This window comes from Zerene cesonia, chromosome 3, assembly GCF_012273895.1.
Source record: "Zerene cesonia ecotype Mississippi chromosome 3, Zerene_cesonia_1.1, whole genome shotgun sequence".
In the NCBI taxonomy this organism is placed as follows: domain Eukaryota; kingdom Metazoa; phylum Arthropoda; class Insecta; order Lepidoptera; family Pieridae; genus Zerene; species Zerene cesonia.
The window spans coordinates 7506404-7532883 of NC_052104.1; the positions used below are offsets into that span (position 1 = coordinate 7506404).

The following is a 26480-nucleotide window of genomic DNA, read 5'->3' on the forward strand; positions in this document are numbered from 1 at the left end:
ATGAAGAACCTTGTTAAGTTTTGGGAACATCAGTTAAACAAAATATTACCGTATTTAGTAGCAAGCAATTAATTAAATAGGGAGGACTATCACAAATTTGTTTTATTTTTCAACCCGAAATAACTCAACAACGTTGAAACCATGTATCTCCCAAGATAAGCTAGTAAAACTCTTCCTAACCCGTAACTTACAGAATACTCGATTGTCTGTATCAATTTTAGCACAATACGTCATGTCCAAGAAGGGAAGATTGCTCATCCTACTAAACAATTACACATACTACGGCAACCGAAGCTCGGCGAAAAGCCGATGGCGGTGTTCCACTCACCAATGGTGCGGCTGCAACGCCGCTGTCATCACGATGCAAGACTCCATCATGCTCGTCACGGGCAAGCATACGCACCCACCGGGAAACCAGAAGAACTACGTCGCTGCCAATAGGATTCAATAATAGATCCTAAATTTAGAAAGTACTAATTGCAGAAGATCGTTTTTGAAGGCTTCAAAATGTTACTGTTCTATTTAAATTTGGTGTAACGTGACATGTATAGAATCGATTGTCCCGGGATTTTTCCCTCAAAGTTCCTGTTCCCATAGGATTTTCGGGATAAAAACTCGTTTCTCGGGTCCATAACGATCTATGAGCCGAATTTCATCCCAATCGGTTCAGTTCTTCAGGCGTGAAGAGGAAACAGACAGACAGATTTATAATATTTGTCCGCATAAATATTGCCATTAACTATTTTGCGTTTATATTGTTCCTGTTAAATTAAAACCGACAAAAGTTCTAGGATCATATTTAAGTTTTAATTAACAAAGTAAACTTGTTCACTATTAAAAACATTGTGATAACTTTAATTCGTATTTATAGATGTCTAATTCCTATCAATATAGATCTATAATGAAATTTAATATTTTTATTTTTATCCTTTTAAACGAGAAATAAATTTTATTTCATCTTTCTCACATATTAAATATTTTATGCTTATCATTGTCTAAGGGAATAAAATGAAAGACACATATATAATTCATAATATATTACAGTCCTTTTTAAATAATTCAAGTATTAATGTAGCAATAAAGTCCTTACTTCTTCAACTCACTACACATACTCGCCCACGCTACCGTACAAAAATTTACCTATTGACTTATTGCTACAGAATTCCAACAGAATAAATTGTTGGGACAGCTTTTAAGTTACTCGTAATCAGGTTCATGGTTATGCTCGTTTTTCTCCTTTACAACTTCGTTATCAGCGGTAATCACAATGGCCTTACAATGTCTATAACTACACTTCGTGCAGCGCCATCTGCGTTTAACCCCCATAGTCGTTTGAAGGGAGTATTTGAAGCCTTTGAAATGCATGCTTATGTATCCTCGGGCATTCTGCACGTAAACTGGTGAAGCTGTAAATAGAATAGATATTAATGACGTGATTTTAGTCTGGAAAGGCTATGCACGTACGTACATACGTATATGAGGTTGGATACCTCCATGTTAAGTTGGGCATATTAGACCATTTTTTGAGCATTGGAGTTGAATACCTCAATGTTGGGATGGGTATACACTAGTGGGAGACCATTTAGAGCATTTCTATGTATGTATCAACAGTGCTACCAAATGATTTCTGAATGAAGGTTGTCGCCACCGTCGCTTCAGTGTGACCTTTAGAATAATAATCCGGACTTCACTTTTAAAGCTTTCTACTTTAAAATTTGAACCAATAAACCACACAGAACACTTGAAGGAGTCAAACAATTTCTTAATCAATCACTTAATTTAAATTTAATTCAACTTCCTACTTTTCGGAGATACCTAGAAACTTGTAAAAACTACATTGCCAAGCGGCAATGTAGTTTAATGGCATGTTATTTTTTTTTTCCAATGAAACAATTGGTAAGCTCAATTTCCAAACGCATTTCCATGTAATGTCACAAGTTCTGTTCTGTGAATTCTTGACGCTCAGTTTGGTAATGCGTAACATTTATTTATACCATTCATTAAGCTAGGTGAACGCTGAATTGTAAATTTTATGAGCGTTACATTCAAGTTGTAATTTAAATTCAGATGCAATGGTCGGAAATACAAGTGAACGGTCTAGTGTATTAGAACCTTTTAAATTTCATAGCATATGAAAGCTGCAGAATGTTACATACTAAGAATATTAAATATATTCGAAAACCAACAGTTACCAGTCAGGGTTGACCACTCTAGAGATCTATATTATCTCTAAATTTGTGACTGATGAATGTGTATTAGTAAAGCAAATGGGAAACATGTTTCCAAACCTGCAACATGCAAGCTCAATCTACAATTAATTAATTATCTATATTTTGATCGACGATATGGTATTTAAATCATCTATTTTTCCAATTCGTATAAAGCCTTACATTCGTTTCACCTTCGGTATCTTCGAATCACAATCGTTAGTGGAAACTTATTTCAACATTAAATAAACACAACTAAAGAAAATAGGTTTATTTCCATTTTTACAAAAAATTACACAAATTTTTACGTCAATATCGACACTTATGCTAATTACATACAAATAGTTAAGCGTTTTAACAATCCATTACTAAAAATAACAGTTTAAGTTATATTATCTACGTCATTTGGGCATAACTGAAAATAATTAAAATTATATAATTGTACTAATGATAATTATTTTAATTAAATTCAATTAAACATATAAAATGGTTTTATTTGGAATGTTTAATGGTAACCTACTGCGAAAAGAGAAGCGAATGATCATAAATAAAAACTAATATTTAACACTATGCGCCTATAATAAATTATTTAAATATCAAATTGTCTTCAACATAATTTGATTGAGAACACGGAATTTATAATAATTAATACATAATATTGCGGTAAATATTACTTACACTTAACAAGTGAAGTTTGAGATAATTAAAATTATTGTAACCATACTTAATGTTTGGTCGTAGCTTATTAAATACTACTATAATATACAAATAAACTGCAACAGCTTTCTTGGTGCAGTGGTTAAGCGTTGAGCATAGAACCGAGGGTCCTGGGTTCGATTCCCGGTGGGGACGCGCAATGTTTCGGTCTAGCAGGACACAGAAGGCTGATCACCTACTTGTCCATAAGGAAATCGAACAGTGAAACAGATGTATACCATCTGCCCCATACTCTCTTAATCTCTTTCTATACAAAAAACTTATCTTAAATTATAACCTGGGTGAGTATGACAACGCCAAAAGCTTGTAAATTTTAGAATACCTAAATAAAAATTATCAAACCAAATTAAATCACACCAAAATCGAATTTCTTTTAAGATTATGTTGTTTAAATCTTTCAAATTGCACTAAGGCACATCAATTTTTAAACATAAGTATATCACGAGTATATATTCACAAGATTTATATATAGTAATGGTGGGGCTACCTTACATTAACGAAGAATCGTGTCGCTAAAACATCGGAACGCTGTCGTCTACATTGTACGATTGGATCAAACGTTTCTGTGTTTTTTTTTTATTAAAAAGCTGTTTTTTCTATCTATTATACCTAATATACTACCCGCATTAGCAACTTTATATAAAAATATTACACAATTAAAAGAAAACCATTGAATGATTTCTAAAAAAATCCACCAATTATTATTTTTTGTTTCAAATGTTAATATAAGCTTAAAAAAGTTCGAAAACATTGATTTTTGTGTATAACTAAACTTATATAATATAAAGGGGACACATTTGTTTTTTTCTATGCATGTTTGTAATATTTGCACAACACTACTGGATTGATTTCAAATATTCTTTCAGCAGCAGAAAACGAAGCCGGGGCGACAACTATATATTTATATGACAAAAATAAAATTTAAAACGTATAGGACATACATAAATAACAAACACACAATGCACATATTTTAACACCTGATTTGTCTTTTTACAATTCTTGGAATTGTATTGCTAATTTCACCCTTTAATAATCTATCTCAGATAGTATTTTCTATTCAGGTCGTTTTATTAGGATCACCACATACAGGCTAGTAGTCACGACCACAAATGCCGCCACCGACATATTTTCTTTAGTATTCACACATTTTACTTGGACTCGCTGCACACGGTATGACGCTAGTGCCCACTCTACAAATCTTCTACAGAAATTAGTTCTCGTGGCGGCCTTTATGGCCAGTGTGAGGCGATTCTTAGTATTTTTAGTGGATACATTCCAGCATTTAACACGTAATCAGTGGACAACAAAATTATTAGAACATCTTAACTCTTAAACTTTCGATTGTAGGTAATAAAATAGGTGTCGTCAAGAAGATATTTTATTAACACATTTTCACTTTAATATAGTCATCTAAATTTTTCAACTGGACATTAGCAAATCATTCTGAACTTTAAGTACTAGCAGATTAAACGTAAAATTGAATAGAACACTTAACAATCTACATCACTTGATCTTTCTAGAACCGTCGTGCTTATGTACGTTATATATTTTTATGATCGCGTCGTTTAACGTCGTCAATTTTGCTTTACAACCCTTGTCGCATTTATTGCAGACCCAATGAATTTCTTGTTTCTGGTTGATATGTTTCGACCGCTTTTTGAATCTGTGCTCGCCGAGTAAAATGATAGCGTTCCCTTGACGTGACCAACTGTACTGTGGCAACACACCTAGAACGAAAGAAGATTCGATATATATTTTTTTAATAAGCAAATGATTGTTTGTTTTCCGACCATTTTATACACATATAGGAATAAATGATTACGGCAAAACAGTGTTTACTTACAAATTTATTTGCTTAAAATACTTTTTTACACATCATTATAAAAGTATTAGTTATTTATTTAAATATCACATTATACACATAACATCATAATCTATATATATACATTATACTTTTATAAACACACAAATGTGCTTAGTTATTTTTAAATTAAATATTATTTTAAAACTTCCATGACCTTGATTAAGACACTATATAAAATAATTATAGACTGAAGAAAATACAAATTCCACGGAATGTTACATTTTGAAAGCAGGTTGCTCTTGGGCTATTTTACTACAGATTGATTCAAGAATTTAAATTAATTATTATTTATTCAACCAACTAGTAATAGAAGCGAGGGGTACCGTGTGCGTTCCTAAGGGAGATCCCGGGAACCCCTCATTACCTGCGCCGAAGTAGGCCACCGTGAGGTTTTAGCCAGTAAGAGTCTGGCATAACCGTTGCTACTACCCCCGAAGTAGCAAGGTATCCATGAAGGATTTCCTCACGTTAAAAAAAAAAAAAAAAAACTAGTAATAGAAGAACTACAGAGTTTCTTGCCGGCTCTTCTCTTAACTTCTCTTTGCAAAATATTTTTTTCTGTATAATAGCGCTTCAAAAGTCCAGTAAAATAAATCAGTGTTTGCATTTTGACAATATATTATGTGTGTGTGTGTGTGGTGTGATCAACATATTATTATTCAATATATAAATACATCTTACGACTCTCTACTCTCTTTACGTACTTTAGATTTTATTCTACTCAGTGAATTATTATCATATAAAAATTCAAATTACAAAGTATTTGTAATTTTTTTGTAATTGAGGGATTTTTGTATGGTATTATATAGGTACATTCTTGCGTGCACGAGCACAAATATGAAAAAATCTACTAAACGAGATTTGAAATAACGGTAAACATAACTCGATTTTCTCCGTCAGTTTTCTTATCCATTAGAAAATCGACATATATCTCGACTCGCTCGACCGCAGGTTTCACTCACGTCGTAAATGAAGAAATAATCAAATTGGACCAGTAAAATTCCTGTTGTTCGACGTTCCCGAGATAAGCGCGTTCAAACAAACAAACTTTTCAACTTTTATTATCGGTATCTTTACCGATAATAAAAGTTGAAAAGTTTGTTATCACGACTTTCCAACCTCAACACGTATTCCATTTACACCCAACGCATTGAATACATCGAAAAATGCAAGAACACCATAGCTCTTTGCGATATGAAATGCACGAGTCTTATCCGATAAATTGATCTATCACGGATTGTGATTATGACATATATTACTATAGAAGGGAATCCCGGAGTGTGTGTGTATAACTGCCTTACAGCCAAAATAACTCCGGCGACTGCACTGCCATCTCTCTCTATCATTTCTTACGTAGTGTAGCGAGAATTTATATCCGTCTACTATCATCATGGTCCTTTTATTTTTGGATATCGTGTAGGTAACTGAAAGGCATAAATCGTTTCATTAAATCTCACTTATAGATATATCAAAGTGGTTTAAAATGTACCATTGATAATATTCTTAGTTATGTAGCTGTAGATTTGTCAAATCAATAGGCAATTGTCATTTATGGAGTTTTGAAGTGATTTGAAAGAGCGTCCATTAATTACATAAGGGATTCAGCCACATATCATTAAATATCACGTGACACATTGGTCAGAGGTGCATTCAGACAATCCATCAAGCATATATGTAATTTATAGACATCTCCAAACTGAATACAGATTCCTTTACATTAAAATTAGTTATATCATAATCTTTTTGATATCATAGTCTTGTTGATATCTTCAGTAGGTACGAGATTATAAAATGGGACCAAATGACAATTTTGTAACAAAAAAGGATACCTAAGAAACGAAATAATATAGCTAACTAGAGAACCTCCTTCGTTTTCGGGGACGTCGGTTAAAAATATACTCCAGTTTGTGGTTACACTGTATTTAAACATTTGAACTAGATAAAACAAATCTTTTTATTAACAACCAAAGAACATACACTTAAAAACTCACCTAATACTTATACTATATAAATAATTTAAACGATTAATAGCTTATCACAAAGTTAGCTTATAAACTTATGAAAAAAGTAATAAATAATAAATCGAGTTAATACTTAAATTACCTAGTTATAAGGAAAAAAATCACAAATTCAATCTACTTTTTTTATTCGAATCGACTAGACGTTTTTATAAGTAAAATTTAATATAAAAACCCGCCAAAATAGTTACTCCTTCTGTTTCGCAGTAAATTGGCAAATTCGTGGTTATGGTACCCTCCCACGTGAACGATCTTTAGACCGTTTGTTTTAACGATTGCTCTACATCCTTTGTGAAGGTGGGTGGAACATACCCAACGGACAAACATCTTGCATTCCGTCTGTTTGTAATACGAGTAGTTTCTATATAGAAGCAGAGGCTTTCCCTTTTGAGATTTTGTGAAATATGCTGTCTCTGTAACATAATACACCGTTTAGTACACGCCTGTTCATATATAATAAACGATGATATTAGTAAATGAGAACATTTTTCAGAAAACACATACTATGAAGGTAAAATAAAATAAATAATTTTTACCGTATGCAATTATGCTCTGAATATTCTTCATCCTTTATTAAAATAGGCAATATTTATTGTCACGAAGCCTTGTAAGTACAAAGTTTAAGTTTTTATATTTGGAAAATGAATGGGTACTATTTTCAAATTTGTTTCAACAATACTTTAAGTACCTACCATTAGTGTCTAAAGAGTACCCAATTAATAATTATAATAAAACACAGACAAACATATTTTTACTATATTTAATTTGAATACATAACAATAGCTAACATAGAGAGCGAGAACACGAGAACTTTAATACTGAGATTACGTCACTATATTTTGTACTTACTTTAATATTTATCGTAAAACATATCGCGGCAAGTTAAATATAAGAGATCAAAAATTCGTTTTATATCACATTCAAAGCACCTCGTTATTTTATTTACTAAAACTTAATGCTACACGATGCAGAGGAAACAGGGACGGAGACGCTCGAACGTTAGATATTTTTTAACTATCTCTTTCTCTCTCTCTTCAAATCTCATCGCCTCTATAAAGACAAGAGCAGCCACCGTCTGATGCAGCAGCCCTATTTTAAGGTTTGCCTCTCGCCCGTTTCCTTCCTCGCTATTTGGTTGATTTTATGGTATTTTACAAAATTAATTTGTAGGAACCATACTGTGCCCTATGTTATCTTTTATATTAATAAGTAAGAAGTAAATATGTCCGTTGACAGCGGATTTAGTAGGCAATTTGAGGACATTTTAGGAGATCTAGTGCTTATGACAATAAAGTTTCATCAACAAGTAAAACAGTTGAATAAAGTTGACCCAGTAAGAAAACAGACGAGAGCGTTTCTATTGAGAAAAGTCCTCCCATATTTCCTCTTAATACAATGATAAATTATTTATTAAAAGTGATGTTTCCGGAACTATATTAAATTCAGATTTTAATATATTAAAGGAACAAGAATGAAGAATGTAGAACTGAAAATGAAGTTGAGCTTTACCATTTTTTCTATTTTTCTTTACTTTCTATTTTTTTTCTTTAAGCAATTTTAATAATTCATAAAAAAGAAGGTCGCGCCAGCTATATTTCTATTTTTACATTTATAATTAAACTCCTATATTGTATTTTAAGTCTTGAACTGACGATTGAGTTAAAACTTCCAAGCTTCTTAGAATAAAAAGAAAATAATTGAGTAGACAGTATCAAAATCCATAGAGATTCTTAGGCAGGTTTAATTAAGGTTCGTAACTACTTTGAGCTATAAAAATCCAGAAAACATCAGAACGAAAAACCGAAAAATGTACACTGCTTAAATGATAAATAACCTAGTACCTGCTTTTAATATTATAATTTAAATCACAGCACAGGCAATATAATCTTATTTATAAAATAGAGGTCCATAAAAATTTCGAAAAATTCATAAAAATAAAAACGCTCTAAAACGCTATTAAATGCAACAGATTATACACTGTCATACAAAAAATTCAGTTGGTGGGTGATTATGATGGTTCCTCGCGAACAGCAGTCTGTCTCGCTCCGTGTACGCTGTCGCCTCACACCCGTGACCGTTGTGCGTGTAACACGACCAGCACCACTTGTTGCCCGTGCGCCACAGTCTCGTAAACGTGAAGTCGCCGAGTTTCATCAAGCTCTCGCCGTCCCGAGAGCACATGAACTTAACTGCAATTGAAATCGCTTGTAAGCTTTCGACTCGACTATAGGAAATTGTCACTACATACAATAAATAAACTAGAAGGGTATTTAATTCGCACAGAATGAAGAAGTGGGTTTGTTTTTAATATCGACAAATTGAAAAAAAAAAGTGTCTTAAAAAGCAAGATCTTTTGAAAGTAGAATGAAGGTATACATATATCGTATTAAAGGAATTAAAAATAAGACAATTTATCTACAATACTCAAAAAGGCCTCTTAAAGTTCAATTTATAATTTTGTTGCTCGCTATCAAAACCAATACAACCTTGGCATACTAGAATAAACGTGTTGCAAACAAATGGGTATATTGGATTTTAAACAATAATACCTTGTTTTTTTGCCTTTAGAAAAAGGACAGACCTTGCACCTCACTATTTTAGCCCTTTTATTTGGAGGAATGTACCTCATGGTTTATGGAGGAGGAATGTAACTCATGGCTGATAACCAGATAGCATTGGGAGACTGAGCTTTTTTAGAAAATACATTAAACCATTTAACGCAGCTATTCATGACTGCATAAAACACACTGCAACACTGATAGTGGCCAGTGTTTACAATTTCGCGACGCATCATATGCAGCACAAAGTTCATCTCGAGGACTGCTCGTAAAACGGTTATTGAATGTGATATGTCTATGACTTTTCGAAACTGCACTAATCTATCAACAACATTAAAAGCTTTATCACTCTGCGTAATTGTTTTATCCAACTTTTTGCCTAGATGTACTTCAAGGTTGTAAGTATATAATACCATTTTATTCCATAAATAATGTAATGGTACCAACTTGTCATCGATGGTGCGGTGTTCACTAGGAGAATAATTACTTATGCAATTTGAAAACAAAAACGAACTATTCAAAAAGAGATCTTATAGGAGCAAGAATATCTATTTTCTTACATTCCTGTGGAGATGCATCGGCAAAATGCAAACAGCTTTGCAAAAAACAGAAGCGCTGCAAAGACATTGTACTTCCAAATATGTCGACTCCGGTACCATCAGTACACCAATAGTCTTGCAAATTTTGTCGCTAAGAATTGTTTAGACCGACCAACTACAACAAACCAAGAAACCCCAACAGTTCATCCATTGTCGTTTCTTTCATTATACTCCCACGCTTGTTTGCTGTTAGCTGATTGTTTTTGTTTAATCTAACCGTTTGTGTGCATTTGTTCCAATATACCATCAGTTATAAATAGACTCCAACATTATTTCTGTGTTTTGTATAACAACATTTTACTGTCTCTGGTTTGTCAGTCTGAGGCGGTTGTGGTCGTTTTATATCGTGCTATATAAACTTGCTGATTATTGGTTAACGAAGCTGCTTTCTCCTCCTCACTATCGCTCCATTCTCGTCCCATATCACTTACTTTACTTCTCTGTGAAAGATGATCAAATTGTTCTTCTTCATTACAACTGAACTGTTCATTATCACAGGTGAAAATTTCTTCGAATAAACCTAAATGTCGACTTTGTTCATTTACATAAGCAATAGTTGGCAAAACTGAAAAAAACACGCATTAAACAGAATAAAATGATATCTTATCGGCAATTTTTACTAAGTAAATTTATTTTTTTATTTAATCTGCAAACTACGGAAATGAGAGAGAGGCTATCAGAGTCTACACTAAAACAATTGTAACATTTGGATCTCCAACGTATATTTAAGTTATATGTTTTAAAGTTATCAAGATTAAATGAATATTCAAATATTATGGTCCACTTTTAATAAAACTACAATTGATCGTCATTTGTTTAATTTCATTTCAAACTCCATATTATATTATTAAAACTACAGCTTGATTGAACATCAATATTGAAAACCCAATACATACACATCATTCAAATCAAATAACTACATACTAGTGCAATAAATACTAAGCTGATACACATTATAATAACCTTCTCTTCTAGACAACCTCACCTCAACGGGAACAGTAAATAATGACAATAAATCCTATTGTATTTAATAGACATGTAACGCTAAAATACGAACATACGAATAACTTTGAACTAATAATAGTTATATCTATATACAGACAATGTAATATATAATGATTGCACCCCTGGTCGAAGACTGTTACTTAATATATATAAGATAACATCTAGTGTACATATGTACTTACAACGTCATTTTCAAGCAGTAAATATCAACTTAAATTTGAAAAAATTAAATCATAATAAATATTTCTAAGTAATAATTTCATTTGCGTCCTCCATTGCATCGTTTACAGCACAACAAATATATCCTTATAACTTCCTTAGACACGTTACAGTATTTGGTCTTAATTTGAGCTTCCATCACATCTCTATCCGCATGATCGTATATTATATGCATTGTATGTAACACGCCGAACAGTTCATTGGCGTTAACATAAAACTTTATGCTATCCGTCTCCCCTTTCGGCTGTATGAGCCTCTTTACCCCATTGACATTCAAAATGTCATAATTCGCAAGGAATTTATAATCCTCGTAGTTTTTATCACGTTTATTCTTGACTTCCGTAGTTTCTCTTATAAACTCTTGATAACGGCTTGCATTCATGAAATAAACGCTATTGTTCTTACGACTCATTAATTTATCTAATTTGTCGTTAAATTCTTTCTTCATTTCAGTCACATAGTTTTTGGTGAATTGTAAATATTTTTTTTCTGCAAAAATAAACAATCACATATTAATCTGTCATACATGTTTTTAACAATTGATAAAATAAGCTAATCAAAGTGATATTTAAAAGAAACATCTTTAAATTCTACAACATCAATTTTAATATATTCAATATATTGTATTGTATTTATTTAAGTACAATAAAGAATAATATTTAAGTTTAATTACACATAAAAGTTCTGAATGAGATCAATTTTACACAGAGATCAAGTGTCAAACAAAAGGTCGAGATTTCTTTTAAAAATAAACATTAAATACTTACTAGCAATTTGCAAAAGAACTTTCAGAATTAAATTTTACTATTTTAAAAACTTTTTACTTCACATTTACTATACATTACTAACTATTAACCTCTTTAGATATTAAACATGATTGAAGCTGTGCAAGAAATTCATTTTTGTGAAACTATTTTACAGAAAATAAATAAACTTTGATTTTATTTTACTTACTATGGCTACCTCTGAAAGTTCAATAAAAATATTTCAAGTGGTAATATTTACTTAATACACTTGCTATGTTTATTCAAAACATGAATAGAATCAAAAAAATTTTTTATAGCATTACAATCAATTATGATGATGACACAGTTTCCACAATAAAATAGTGCTTCCTAAACATATTTAGACGCATGACATCATCATCATTGCAGAAATATATACATTTAAGTAAATTATGAATATATTTTAACCCATTTCATTAGTTTATGAAATATTTATCATCTATCTATTTATATGACATTTTATTATATTTAATATTTAATACACATGAAACATTAATACACTTTAAACTAACTCTTAAAGTAATAATAGATTTTAAAACATTATATAGAGATTTGTATCATAGACAAAACAGAAAAGAAAACAGATAATTTTAGTCTAACAAACTGAGAAATCTATTAAAATTTATGAATGTTTTTGTTTGAAAGGTGACTCACAAGCAAAACATTAATAAAAAATAAAAAATTCAATGTATACTTATTTAACACCCATTAAATAGAGTATATAACAATATGATAGATATTCAAATAAAATTTAACACAATTATATAACACCACTTTATCTTCAACATTTCTAAGTACCATTTCCCTGTAATCATTATTACCAATTCCAATAATTTATACTTAACTTTCCTTGGTTACACACTATACATGTTTTTATCAAAATTTGTCTTAACATTTTTAGTTCTGCAAAGTATAACTTTGTTAATGTTTGAGACTTTCAGCTATATTTCAGACTAGCATTCTGCCCTGAAATTGCTTGAGGTACATATATATCCTATAACACTTGGAGATCATGTACATATCGGCTGATGAAAGATTATTTGAAATTGAACCAGTTATTCCTGAGGTTAGGGTGTATAAACAAATAAACTCTTCAGTTTCATATTATTAGTATAGACTGATCATATGTAGTTAACCCAGTAAATTACATAGATATTTAATAAAATTTTCAATAATAGATCATACAATAACTTTAAGAATGATGCAAATTGTATTTGCTTTGAGCAATCTTAAAAATTTCATGAGACCATATTTTATTGATTCCTCTGTCATCCGCAATATATTTTGTTTGATTCAACTCTGTCCCTGATTATTTCAATTCATTAATTATAGTCACACACTCGCACACAACACACTCGCACACAACACACTCACTCCGGTATCAACACATTTTCCCCGTCATTCCCTTATCACAAACTACCTTTAAATAATATATAATTAAGACCTTGTTAATTAACGTCAACAGATAGAAAAATACAGCTTACAACAGTATAGATATATTTAACAATTCTAGCCAGAATAAACTGTAATAAATTGAATGACTATAATTTATCTCAATTTTAAAACTTTCATTAGAACATCAATAACATTATTATATCTGTAATATTCGACAATGTACAATTGCCTGGCAATTTGGTGTAATGAAGAATACTTAAAGTGTACTTGTAACTATATAACTTCTTGGTACTTACCTAAGTAACACTATAGTTTTACATAAAATTCACACTTATTACGCACATTTACGATATTACTAAAAGCAGTTTTTTTATTTATTAATAGCTATTAAAAAATCAATTTTAAATAACACCAAGAACACTACAAATCGTGAATATGTGTATGACACAGGTTACTTATGGATATACATTTTTGCAATCACATGTAAAGCACAAAAAATATTAATATTTTTTCAACACTAGATAAAAGTAAACAATATCTTAATTTTATATGGAAATACGGTTTAAATCACGTATATTGTTTGTTGTTTTATTTACATAACCTCAATTTCAACTGTCAAATGTTAACTGTCGTCTGTCATATTATGAAAACTTAGGATGCGTTCCGATATACACTGCGGCTAATAATTCATTTCGTTATACTTATACGACCCTTTTTCAAGGGATTATTTGACAATATTATCAAAATTTTTAAATAGTAACCAAACATAACTTGCTAAAATGGAATGACTTCACAGTACGTATATAGACGTCGAACTCTGGTCGCCAGTGTAGATCAGAACATACCATTTTTGTGACATGTTTTAAATAATCGGATACATACACTAGGACAAGTTTGTTCAAAATAGAAACATTTTATAGCTTAATCAACGAAATTGGAGTTAACAATAATGTATGTGACAGTTTATTATTGATTTATTCAAAATTATATATTATCGTAATTAGTATCGAATGTAGAGGAAATATTTTATCATGCGAATAAAAGCCGCAAAAGAACGCAACAGTTACCGTTAACGCTACACTTTTTTTACTGTTCTAACTCGCGGTAACACATTTTTTCCCATTATTTTTCAAATAAAAAAGGTTTGATATTTTGGTGCATAAGCCTTCACGATTTTTGACAACATATTATTCCCATACATAGCACATTCAGCTTCGATTTATTAACCGCTGCAATAATCCCCATTATCCGCTATTAGAGGCGGGTCATGTATGTGGTCCACGTTGTATCGTACGCCCATTCCATTAGAATCCAGATGAATCTTGGCTTTACATCCCATGTGCTGTTTGGAGCAGTACCAGTTTCCCGAGGAACGATTTTGAGAGAAAGTATACCCTCGAAACACGAGTATATTCTTCTTGCTTCTCTTGGAAGGGATGAGTACGTAGTTGAAATCTAAAATAAAAATAATTATAATATAAGTATTCGCCTGTACTGTTATTTATGTTATGTCATTTTATCTTACGTGAAAATCTAGAAATTAAAGACTTTTTTAACGTCATTCCTATAAAAAAACAAATGTAAATAACAAAGCATATTGCAGTAACATAAAAAAGTTTATTTCATTATAGCAACAAATTTATATCACGCACACTTACACTGTGTAAATATTTTTTTAACAATAATTATGTAATTTGTATTTCCAGAAACTATTTTGACTTTTAGATCCAATATGCATAAAGAATCTGTGGAAGTATAGTTATTATAACATTTTATTTTACCTATTATCTACAAACCTTTTTTTAACAAAAGAGTAGATTAATATATATTGTTAACAAACTTTCATTTCATTTAATACTTTAAATACCGTCCATCTTCCATTAGTTTCATAAAAGGCGGATCGTGATTATGATTTAGATCATGCCAAGTAATAATGTCATCCACTATCTTCACTCTGGCTTGACACTGGCCTCTTCTATACTTTGAACAGTTCCATTTCCCGCCACACCTCGAAAAGGTGTGGTTATTTATCATAACTAAACATTTATCATCATGAGTGACGATATAGGTGAATTTAACTGCAAAAGGATATTTGGCTAAAATAATAGACAGAACATTTCACACGACTCATGAAGATCCTATACTGTATCTGTTAAATATTCTTTTCGATTTTCGATTTTCTTTTTGTCGCTCTCAGTGATAAAAGCTTACTAAATAGCCTGAAACTACTTTAAAGCTATGGTTTTAACTACCTTACAATTCTATTTGAAACGAATAAGAAGAGTGTTTCCATCTCCATACGCCGTAAGATCTTAATGACAAACTAGAAATTTCAATCCCTCGGGCACTTTGCTCTTGCAGATAAGAAAAGAAAGAAATTTTTTTTTTCTGTTCTAAATTCTTTATTCAGCACCATCGACGTGGTTTTACTTGTTTATAACTTAAAAATCTTCAAGCAAGCTTTTTAACCGACGGCACCGAAAAGGAAGGAGGTTGTCATTACATCTTATATGTAAATGCATTTGTTTTGTTTTTATTATTTTTGTGTTTGATAAGAAATTGTCAAAAGGACTCCTGATTCTAAAATGGGATTTTTCTAGAAAAGAATGATGTCAATTTGACTTATAATACCGGCCATCTGTCATTCTTTTCAAAAATGGCGGTTTGTGATTATGACGTAGGTCATATTGCGTTATACAGTCACGTTCAATTTTCACTCTGGCTGGACATTGACCACGTTTATATTTCGAACAATACCAATTTGCACCGCTCCTTGAAAACGTGTGATTATTAATTAGTATTAGGCGGTTGTTGTCTTGATTAACGATATACGTAAATTCAACTGTAAAAAATAGGTATAATATATTTTAGGATATAGCAGATAGTAGTAAAAATTTAGAATTTAGATGCTAATATTAATTAAGTATTGAATTTGATAGTTTACAGCAAAGCATGCACTGTAATAATTCGATCAACTGATCTATTTATTCAATAAAAAAAAACATAAAAAATATAGTAAATTGAATTTTTATGAAAATACATAAAATGAAATAAAACAACAAAAATCACAAAACAATAAGTGTTATATTACAAAAAACAATACGTTTAACAACGGTGTTCCAAATATTATTAAACCAACATTACGGTTCAAGCGTTGTAGGTATGATATATTGTATATTTGTTTATAATGAACATTTGTTTTCATCCAGTTATCACAAAATTATAAATTAAAGATAAACTATGCCATATACGTTTTTAATAATGTCAAATACTCAAATATACTGACTATACATCCTACTAATATTATAAACGCGAAAGTTTGTAAGTATGGATGGATGGCTGTATGTATGAATTTTTGTATGGATGTTTGTGACTCTTCCACGCAAACACCACGTTGATGGTGCTGAACCGATTGCAATGAAATTTGGTACGTAGATAACTGGACAACTGGCAACTTTTTATTCCAATATTTCTACGGGATACAGACTCACGCGGGTAAAACCGCGGGGCGAGCTAGTGTTATGTTTAAACTTTTCCAGTATTTTAAGTTAACATCCTTGATTTACGTTCGATTAAATATAACAGATAAGAAAAAAATCAAAGAACAGAAAAAAATATCACAAAATTAGTGTAAGAAATCTTTACTTATTTTTAATTAAGTACTGCCTTTACCCTACTTTAAGGCAACCCTATTTGCATATGTTCATTCACTTCATAAAACATAATTTTCAATCGTTAAGCTAAGAAGATTATTTGATATTTCTTAAATGTACTAACCTAATACTTTCCCACTACGGTCACAACGTGTCTATCCTATGAGGCTAGTTTGACATAGTAGCCACTTTGTGTTTTAACGTATTTCGGAGGAACGTGATCATGATCAACTTCCATCTTGGTAATTATGTCATCCTTGATCTCGTCAACTTCGCTCTACATCTCGGAAACTTGGAACACCTCCAGAAGTAGGAACCTGCGACCTTGGAAAACGTGTATCCTCCGAAGATGATCAGTCGAGCGTTCTTGTTCGTGTATATGTATTCAAATTTCAAATCTACAAAGGATTCTCAGTGATATTAATTTGAAAAGCGTTCTTTAATTTTTAAAAATATAACAAGAGTTTTTCATCCCTAGGCAGGTTGGGTACTATAATATTCTTCACAGCAATTTCTTACAATACAGACTACTCATAACATTTTTTTTATTTGGTTACTACAAAAACTGAACCAACCACACAAAATGGCGAAATTGTGTTAACACATTAATTTCTTTTACATGCTGGTTAATACATTCTGGCATAGAAGCCAGACTTAGAATGTAGAATCTGCAAGGAAACTTCAGCATATATTATACTCAATAATTATAAAAAAACCGCCTTAAAATTGTCAGAACTAGACCAAACTTAAATGGGATCGAAAAGGAGGCACCCACTTTGAAATAAAAAGGAGAATAAAAATAAAGAATTTTGATTAGGTCCTTTTTCGTTTGACCTTTTTTTTAAGAATCTTGCAATTTAGTATTTTCTTGTGTTTGATTTTACGCGAGTAAAAATTATTAAAGTAAACTGTTCGAAACGTCTGGTTAATATTATAATGAATAAATCCCGTTTAAAATCCGTTGAAAAATATATAATTTCTAATTCTTGCAATCATTTTTTACTACGATGAAGTAATCAATGTCGACTTAGTAGCCTTTCTGCCTTGATTAGTACCTTTCTTAGATTCTACTTCTGGTATTGGTGACAGTTGAAATGGCGTTGCAAAGTTCTGATCTCTTGAAATCGATGGTTGTGATGACCTCGTTATGGGAATTACAATTTGTTCATTACAAGCAGGCGTCGTTTTGGCCGGAACTGCATAACGGCCATAGGCACGTTTTCGACAAATATAATTCAAACCTTTATTATTATATACGATATTTTTATATATATATTATTAATTAGTGTGTTTAAAAATATTGTCACTCCATTAATTGAAAGTTTATCGACAAACTATGTACTGCGTACTGTGTATCGTTAAAGGAACACTAATGAGAAAAACTTATAAATAAATAACAACAAATCTGATAATTTTCCATCGTCGCTCGCTAGACACACGCGTTTTCGTAGACAAGCAGGGAGCGACAGACGACGTGATGTCGATGATATAGCGGCTAAGCACACCGCTGGTGTTGGTTAATAGAATTGAATTTTTAGATTTATAGCATTGTAATGCTTTATAACTACGTATTTTGCAACGGTTTGGCAAAAAACGCGGGTTCGAATCGCGTCTCGTGATCAATTTTTTTCTATACCTTCAATATTTCTCATACTACAATAGAAGTTAACGAGAAAGTACCAAACAAGATTTGTCTAATAAAATTTCTTAGTTATAAGGCAAGACATGATGGAAAGTTTCTTTATTTTTTTAATACGATTTTACGTTTTAACATCGTCGAGCCTACACAAATATGCTTTGGCACACAAGTTAAGAGATACAATAATAAAAATTAACATTAGTAGGTACATAAATAAAAATACTCACTTCTTTTACGTTATGTTCCTATAGCACTAATTTATTTAATTAAAATAAATTATTATTAATTACATAATGACTTAAATTTTTTTCTCAGATTTATATTAAGTATGGAATATACATATTTTTTCATTTATAGTAATAAACAATAAGATACAAAATAAATATTTACAGGCAGCATTCCTAATTAATCAAATTAGTAAAGACAAAATAAAGTTTCATAAAACTCTTAAATACTTATAATACTCATTTATACCTTAGATATAGCGTTTTTACATTAAAAATTACTCTTCATTTTACATCTGATCGACCGATCGGATCCATTCATTCTAGACATTTATTTCACTCCCATATTAAACCCATTTAACTTTTCTTTCGAAATCACATAGGGCTGTCATAAAATGAATTCCACTTTATGCTTCCCGGGTTGGGTGGGGCGTGATTGTGCTCTAAATTGAGGTCGGTGATGACGTCATTTTTGATCCTAATTTTTGCCTTACACGAGTGGGCTTTCCTCGAGCATCTCCAATAGTAGCCGTGGTCGTTTTTCGAGAATGTATAGCCCTGTACCTGAACTAGGCGGCTTCCTCGAAACGTTGTTATGTATTCGAAGCGAAGGTCTGAAAATATACACCATTAAAAGGCCTTGGCGTATATGTATTATTGTTATATTTCAATAATCATTCATAGTCTATGATCAAATAATCAAAAAAATATACCGAAGTATATATTATCAATCAATAGGTATATATCATATATAATTTTTAAATGACAAGAATCGTTTTAATACACACATTTAATATGATCGATGTCTAAATAAACATTTATCAAAGGGACGGGGCAAAAATTTTTTATGCGTCCAATTTAAAAAATTACAGATTAATATCTGACGTTAACGTCAGAAAACACAGACACGAATAATATACTTAAGTACTACTAAAGTGTATTGGCACCACTACTTTCATTCTAATTTTGGGAACTAAGATTGTGTAACTAATAACTATATAATCCAAAATAATTCTATCAATGATGCTCATGCATGTTTCATTTTTGCTATTTTCTTATTACTAATCTACTTTAATTACTCATACTAAAAAATACTTAAAAGTTAAGAATATACTTGGTAATTTACATAAAATACCCACGAAACGGATGCTCTCCAAGTAACACCTATTAAAGTCTGTCATGACCGTTTCTTGTTTCGAAAATACAAAGTACCTATTTACGATATCTTAATATAGCGCCCATCCGCTTTCTTGAAGTATCGCCCCGGCTCGTGATTATGATTCAAGAAGTGAAAAACCAACTTTCCCTGGCTATTAAAACGCAACCTCGCTGCACACTTCATGGAGGCCTTTTTAACACAGTTCCAGTACCTTCTATCGCTGGTCGTCTGACTGAATGTATAGTTGTTAAGAAGTAGCAACGGCTTTCTCCCATTTTCAACTTCAATATATTCATATTTAAGCCCTGAAATCCGAGTGCTGGGGATTAGTATACAAATCTACAATAACAAATAAACAATCGTTATGTATATACTTAAATTACGGCCCAGCGTTCATGTTAAAATTCTGATTCTGTTCCGGCTCGTAATTATTAAGTAAATGAATTATTCTCGTACCAGTATTTTGCAGTGATAATTATCGCACTAAGCATGTAATTTACATTACACTATATATTCTATATTGTATTAATGAATTATGTCTGCACCTGTAAATTAGTCGCAAAAATATTTCCGACCATTGGTGAAACCGATAACGATTACACGAATAATTATTAAGACTAAACCGGCTCGAAATTCTCAGAATTAGACCAAATTCAAATGGGAATTAATTTTAGGAATTAAAGATGTACGGAATAAGGATAGTGCTTTTATTTCAAATAAGTAAATGAATGTGAAACAAACAAAATATAAAAAATTAAAATTTTATTACTAATGTTCATTGTGTTCATTGTTACAGAAATTATCACTTACCAAATAGGTATTCGTTAAAATATAAGTAAACTAATATCGATAGGTGATTGGGTGTCGTGATGACATTATGAAATAGAAAACTACGATATTTATCATATTTTTTAAAATACTTAAATTACGGTAACATTGAATTCTGTATTATTCAGTGTTGAAATAACAATAATCTGGTAAAATATGTATTCATATGTTGACATTCCAAAAATATTATTTACATTACTAAAATAGTTAGAAAATATATTAATCCACTTCTCAATCTTTTCGTAACTTCAAAGAGACAAAAATGTACAATTTGAAAGATAACATAACATTATTAGATAACATTATTAGTAGAAAAAAAAACATTACATTGACATTATGCTTTGTAAAGACATTCAAAAGATAAAAAAAAAAGTGTTGAAATAGATCTTTATCGTATTTTGACAAAAAATACTTTTTTAAGACTCGTGTTACACAGATATTTACATTTATGTAGTTTTAAATACTATAAGTGTCTAAACACACCATGCCGAAGATACGCGACCGAAGACCTGCATGATTACGCCAGTATTTGAATCAATGACCAAAGTGATTGTCGCCACTCATACACACACACTACGGCCACGTACATTCGGCAGAGTCTGTTTAAACTCTAACGGACTCACTAAAACAATAATTACACCCATGAACAGTGTTAGAATTTTGAAACTTCAACTATTTACAAAACTGTGGTGTGAACCTCGGTTCTAGGCCATCGTGAAACGGGAGATATCGCAGACACATTTTGTAAGATTCATATCCATTTATATATTTTTTATTGCATTTTATAGTAAAACTATATACCCAACCTTTAAAACATCGGGATCAAATCGTCACTAATCTTCTAGTTTGATATACCGACCACTAGTGTCTCTATAGAATCGTGGAGGTGCATGGTTATGCTTTAAAAACGAAAACACCAATTTCCCATGTGCATCAAAACGTAACTTAGCTTTACACTTCCTAGATGCCTTTTTAGCACAGTTCCAATACCTAGTATCTGTGGTCGTTTGGCTGAACGTGTATTTTAGAAGAAGCAACACTGGTGTCTTCCTATTTTTCACATTTATATATTGAAATGGCAACCCTGAAAAAAAATTCATAGTTAATGAAATGGGGACCAGAAATTAATCAATACCAATAAACCGAAATAAATCCAAAAATAGCTCAATCAAACCCTGGTTATCGTAATAAATAAAAAAATGAAAGCTTACTTATATAACAATCATGTTGAGATTTGGCCTCTAGATTGTGACCATAAAATATACAAAAATGTTTTCTTGAATGTAATGTCTATTTAACGTATACGTATGTATTATAATACTGACATTTTATCATTTTGATATCATAGATCATTATCACAGTCATGTTATTAAAGAAACGATATAGACAAAAAAAACGACCATTTTATTGAAAATTTTTCTTCTTTCTTACAAAAATACTTTCAAGCTGAACCTTTCCTTTTATCCTTAAAAAGTAAATATACAATTAAAAATACTGAAAAAAATTTAATACTACTTCTAACTTAGCACCTTAAGACCTAATTCAGTTTAAAATAGACACCGTCTTTAGTTATCGTGTATTTTGGTGGTGGATGATTATGTTCCAGCAAGTAGTCTGTGATGACGTCATCCCGGATCTTGATCTTGGCTCTGCAATTCCGGCCGGTTCGCTTCGAGCACAGCCAGGAGTAGGAGTTTTTGTTAGATCTCGTGAATGAGTGTCCTTCACAAAGCGCCAATATTGAATTACTGTGCGACTTGACATAGGTAAATTTCAAACCTGAAGCAAAAAACAAGGTGGTGATCTTATAGTCAAAAAAATCAATAGAAGAAAAAAAAAATCAAATAATTTACCATTAAATATTACAATATGATAATAGTCTCATGATTGCAAAATAAAACAATTTATTATTTTGTAAGAAATTCATGTATGTAAGTTTCATATTTTATTTATTTTGAAAAGATGTTTTGATGGCATTGAACCGTTTTAAATTCGTTCACATTTTCAAGAAACCTGATCAATGATGACATGTTCAAGAACCGTCATATAATATTTGTAGCAATATAACTATGGAGGGTGAGGTGAGGACAAAAGTCTCATATAGTTCCTTCTAATATAATGTAAAAGGCATGATATGAATTAAGCAGCTGATGTATTATGATGATGTATTGTAGGAAATTTAATATGTTTAATGATTAGAGTAGTTAGTGAGAGTGTAATATACAAGACCTCACATGTTTACGTAGACCAAACTAATTTCGTCGAAAATTCTTGAATAACGAGACGGAAGTTCTTTCATCCTTTTCTTATTTCTCTATTTTATTCTAATAACTTTCAGCACCTGTGTTATAATTTCGCCAATTTGTGCGAAACCCATATATATTGATCCTTATTAAAAATATTTTTTAACGGATAGTTTTACAGCAGACACAGTTCTCCTTACCTCCATAACTATATATAACTAACCAACTGTACGAAGAAATAAAGTCGATTTAGTTCCAAGAAAAACCGGACATGTATTATGTTAATCAAAGATTTTAGTACTTACATATACCTAAGCTCATTAAAAATTATCTAATTACACAATCATTTGGCAAACTGTAGTTGTTGTTACTTGTAAATGTTCTATACATTTTGACTTTGAGTTTAGTGAAATGACATTTTAGGAGGATGATTATGCTCTGAGCGATAATACACTATTTCGGTTCTCGTTTGATTAGTCATCACTTTGGCTAAGCAGCCTTTTGACATTTTTCTTGAGCAATACCAAAGGGTGTTGGATCTGTTGTTTTTCGAAAATGTAAAACCGTCGATCTCTAAGATAACGCCGCCACGACTGCTATTTACGAAACGGAATGGAGCTGAAAAATAATTCCATATGAGTGTCACAAATTTTTAAACTAACAAACCGTTATTGGCTTTTTTAACTAATAATAAATATTGTCAAATCTTTTCTACAAGAGGTTCAATGAATACTTACTTTTGCTTTTATTTTTCTTGTGCATTTTTAAGCAACTGCTGTTTAAGAAGATAAGTACTATTGATTCCTTTATTTATACTAGCATTCATTGAGTAATAAGTCAATGAAAGGCGGGCTTGAATGACAGATTGTTTTATTGTACAGATAGATTTATCCTAAACCATAACTATACATTTCTAATTTATGAAGAAAGAGAAGAAGATAAGAAAAAAGAAAAGATAAATGACAAAGACGAAGAGAGAACAATTAAAATTTAAGATTTTCAGCTTTTATAATATAACGAAGATCTGGCCGTCGTGGACTATTGCTCTATTATAATTTATCATATACCTACCATTGTTACATTTCTTCCTAACAAAATTAATATAACATAAAATATGAATAGTTTCAATACTCACTTAAAACTATTTAGAACGTAAAACAGCCAAATAATACATTTATATTTAGCTGGGTTAATTGCAGGCATTGCACAAGAGACATTGGTATGGCTCAGAACTACGCTGCATCGCCGTTTGCGCCGCACCCAACTTTATTGACGTGACAGTGTCTGACGGCTGATTTGTTTAAAAATCTATTTTTCATTCTGAATAAATTATCATTTTATAATCACAACATATACCCATACATACACACACCCATTTTCTTCCGACGGGTATAGTCCGAATAATCCGTCATCGCCTGTAGGTTCTCAGCTGCTATAGATTCAAATCAACATCGATCCGACTTAGATCTTTGATCTTTAATTATCCTTACAATTAGTATCTGATTTTCGAGAGCACGTGAAATCAGTACCTACTCGTGTGCTTTTATTGCAACTAAATAGCATGATAAAAACCATCAGTCCCTTTGAAGTAATGTCTTGGAGGATGATTATGAGTTTTTTCCACTAGATTAATGCTACCATCCTTGTTAAGACTGAAGCGTGCTTGACAGCCCGTTCTCATCTTCGTAGAGCATTTTAGATAACGCTTCCCATGGCCAGTGTAGGCGAAGGAATAATTATCTAATATAACAATAGATCGCTTCGGATCTATTGGCAGAATTTTGTAGGGAACTGTAACAAAATGCAAACATCATTAAAATTTTGATTAAAGTGTTGGTTACACTTGCAGTAAGGAAGGGTCAGGAAACAAAACCAACGTAAATTGTAAAATAAGCTTTATTTAAAAGAAAATTCAAACTAGAAACAAACTCCTCCCTTCAAATAAACAGCACATTACAATAGCTTGTCTATACTAACTCTAGGTTAACGTCAAAGTTTTTATTCACACATTATTAAAGAAGAGGATGTTAATAGTAGCGATTATTCAATTCTTAAACATTTAAAGCCGTATGTACTTCCCACATCGTACTTTTTGTATTTTAGGCGGTGGATGATTATGATCGGTAATAGCTAAAGCAATTTCTTCATTCTTGTTCAATTTCAACCGAGCCTTACAGTTGGTACTCCATTTTTTGGAACAGCAAAGATATAGCTTTTTACCATCCTTATCTTTTGGTCCGTTATATGAGAATACATAGTCTTGATACTTGACAAGTGTCTTGCCATCTACAAAAGTTATTTTTTCATATTCCCATCCTGTAAATAGGCTATAAATAAATATCACATCACAACAACGCCCATAGGTATTTGCAATTGTTATATCATACTATATCTATATTTACTCATAATAAAACTCATGGGTTTGATAAACGGTAAATTAAATAAGATTGTTCATGATGTTTCATTTATTATTAATTTATTGGCACTTAGAAATTAAAGACTTTATATATTTAAGTATATATATTAAATATTATATACTTTAATCTAAAATATTGAGGTTAAATTAATTTAATAAATTTCAGAAAAAATATACCACACTATACTCCTGGATATCAAAGTTAACATGGGAGTGCATACAATAATGAAATATAAAAGAAAACTTTAGCCTTTAATAAATTCATCTATACACACGTCGACACATTTTTTATTGTCGAATAAAAACATACCTAAAACGAAACCGATTTGCCGCATTGAACTTGTACTAAAAACCATTATAAAGCGAAGTCACACACTAATGACGATTATTAAATTTTGATATATCTCCCATTGGACAGTTTTCTCAACAATGGCGGGGCATGATTGTGTTCAACCTTAGCCACTACAATATCTCCAGCTTTATTTAGTTTCAGTCGTGCTTTACATTCATTGCTCTGTTTCTTGGAACAAGTGAGATATAATCTATTCCCGTAGCTGTCTCTCGGTCCGGAAAACGAGAATGTGTAGTCTTGATACTTGATGACGGTTTTTCCATCTAAAAATGTTATTGTCTCGTACAGCTGCTGCCTGCCAGCCGCTGCTGAAACGTATTTTAAAAATGGAAATTTCTTATTCCGGACACTTTCTTGGGATTTATGCTAAGCTTGATAATGGTTAAAGGGATTGAAATAAAAAACGTATATTATCTTAAAGTATTTCTGTGTTTCATTTTACACAGCCTTATTTAACGAACGAAAACTAGACCGGATCCATCTTTGCGCTCATATTTCTTAAGAAACTTCTTAAAAATTTGATTTGAAAATTATAATACATTTTTTATCAAACTTAAAAGTGAAAGTTTTCGAAATGTCGGGTTAATAATATAATGAAT

General features: G+C 31.3%; 1 protein-coding gene and 1 long non-coding RNA gene across 2 annotated transcripts in view; one reads left to right on the top strand and one right to left on the bottom strand.

Annotated features, from left to right (window-relative positions):
* Nucleotides 1–26480, top strand: part of LOC119837622 (protein tramtrack, beta isoform) — a 280840-nt gene that overhangs the window by 214145 nt on the left and 40215 nt on the right. The window lies entirely within an intron of this gene.
* On the bottom strand, nucleotides 11231–14818 carry LOC119837641. Its single transcript, XR_005288160.1, has 2 exons — nucleotides 13664–14818; nucleotides 11231–11676 (listed from the first exon to the last, which is right to left on the bottom strand). It is a non-coding gene; the product is annotated as an uncharacterized LOC119837641 (long non-coding RNA).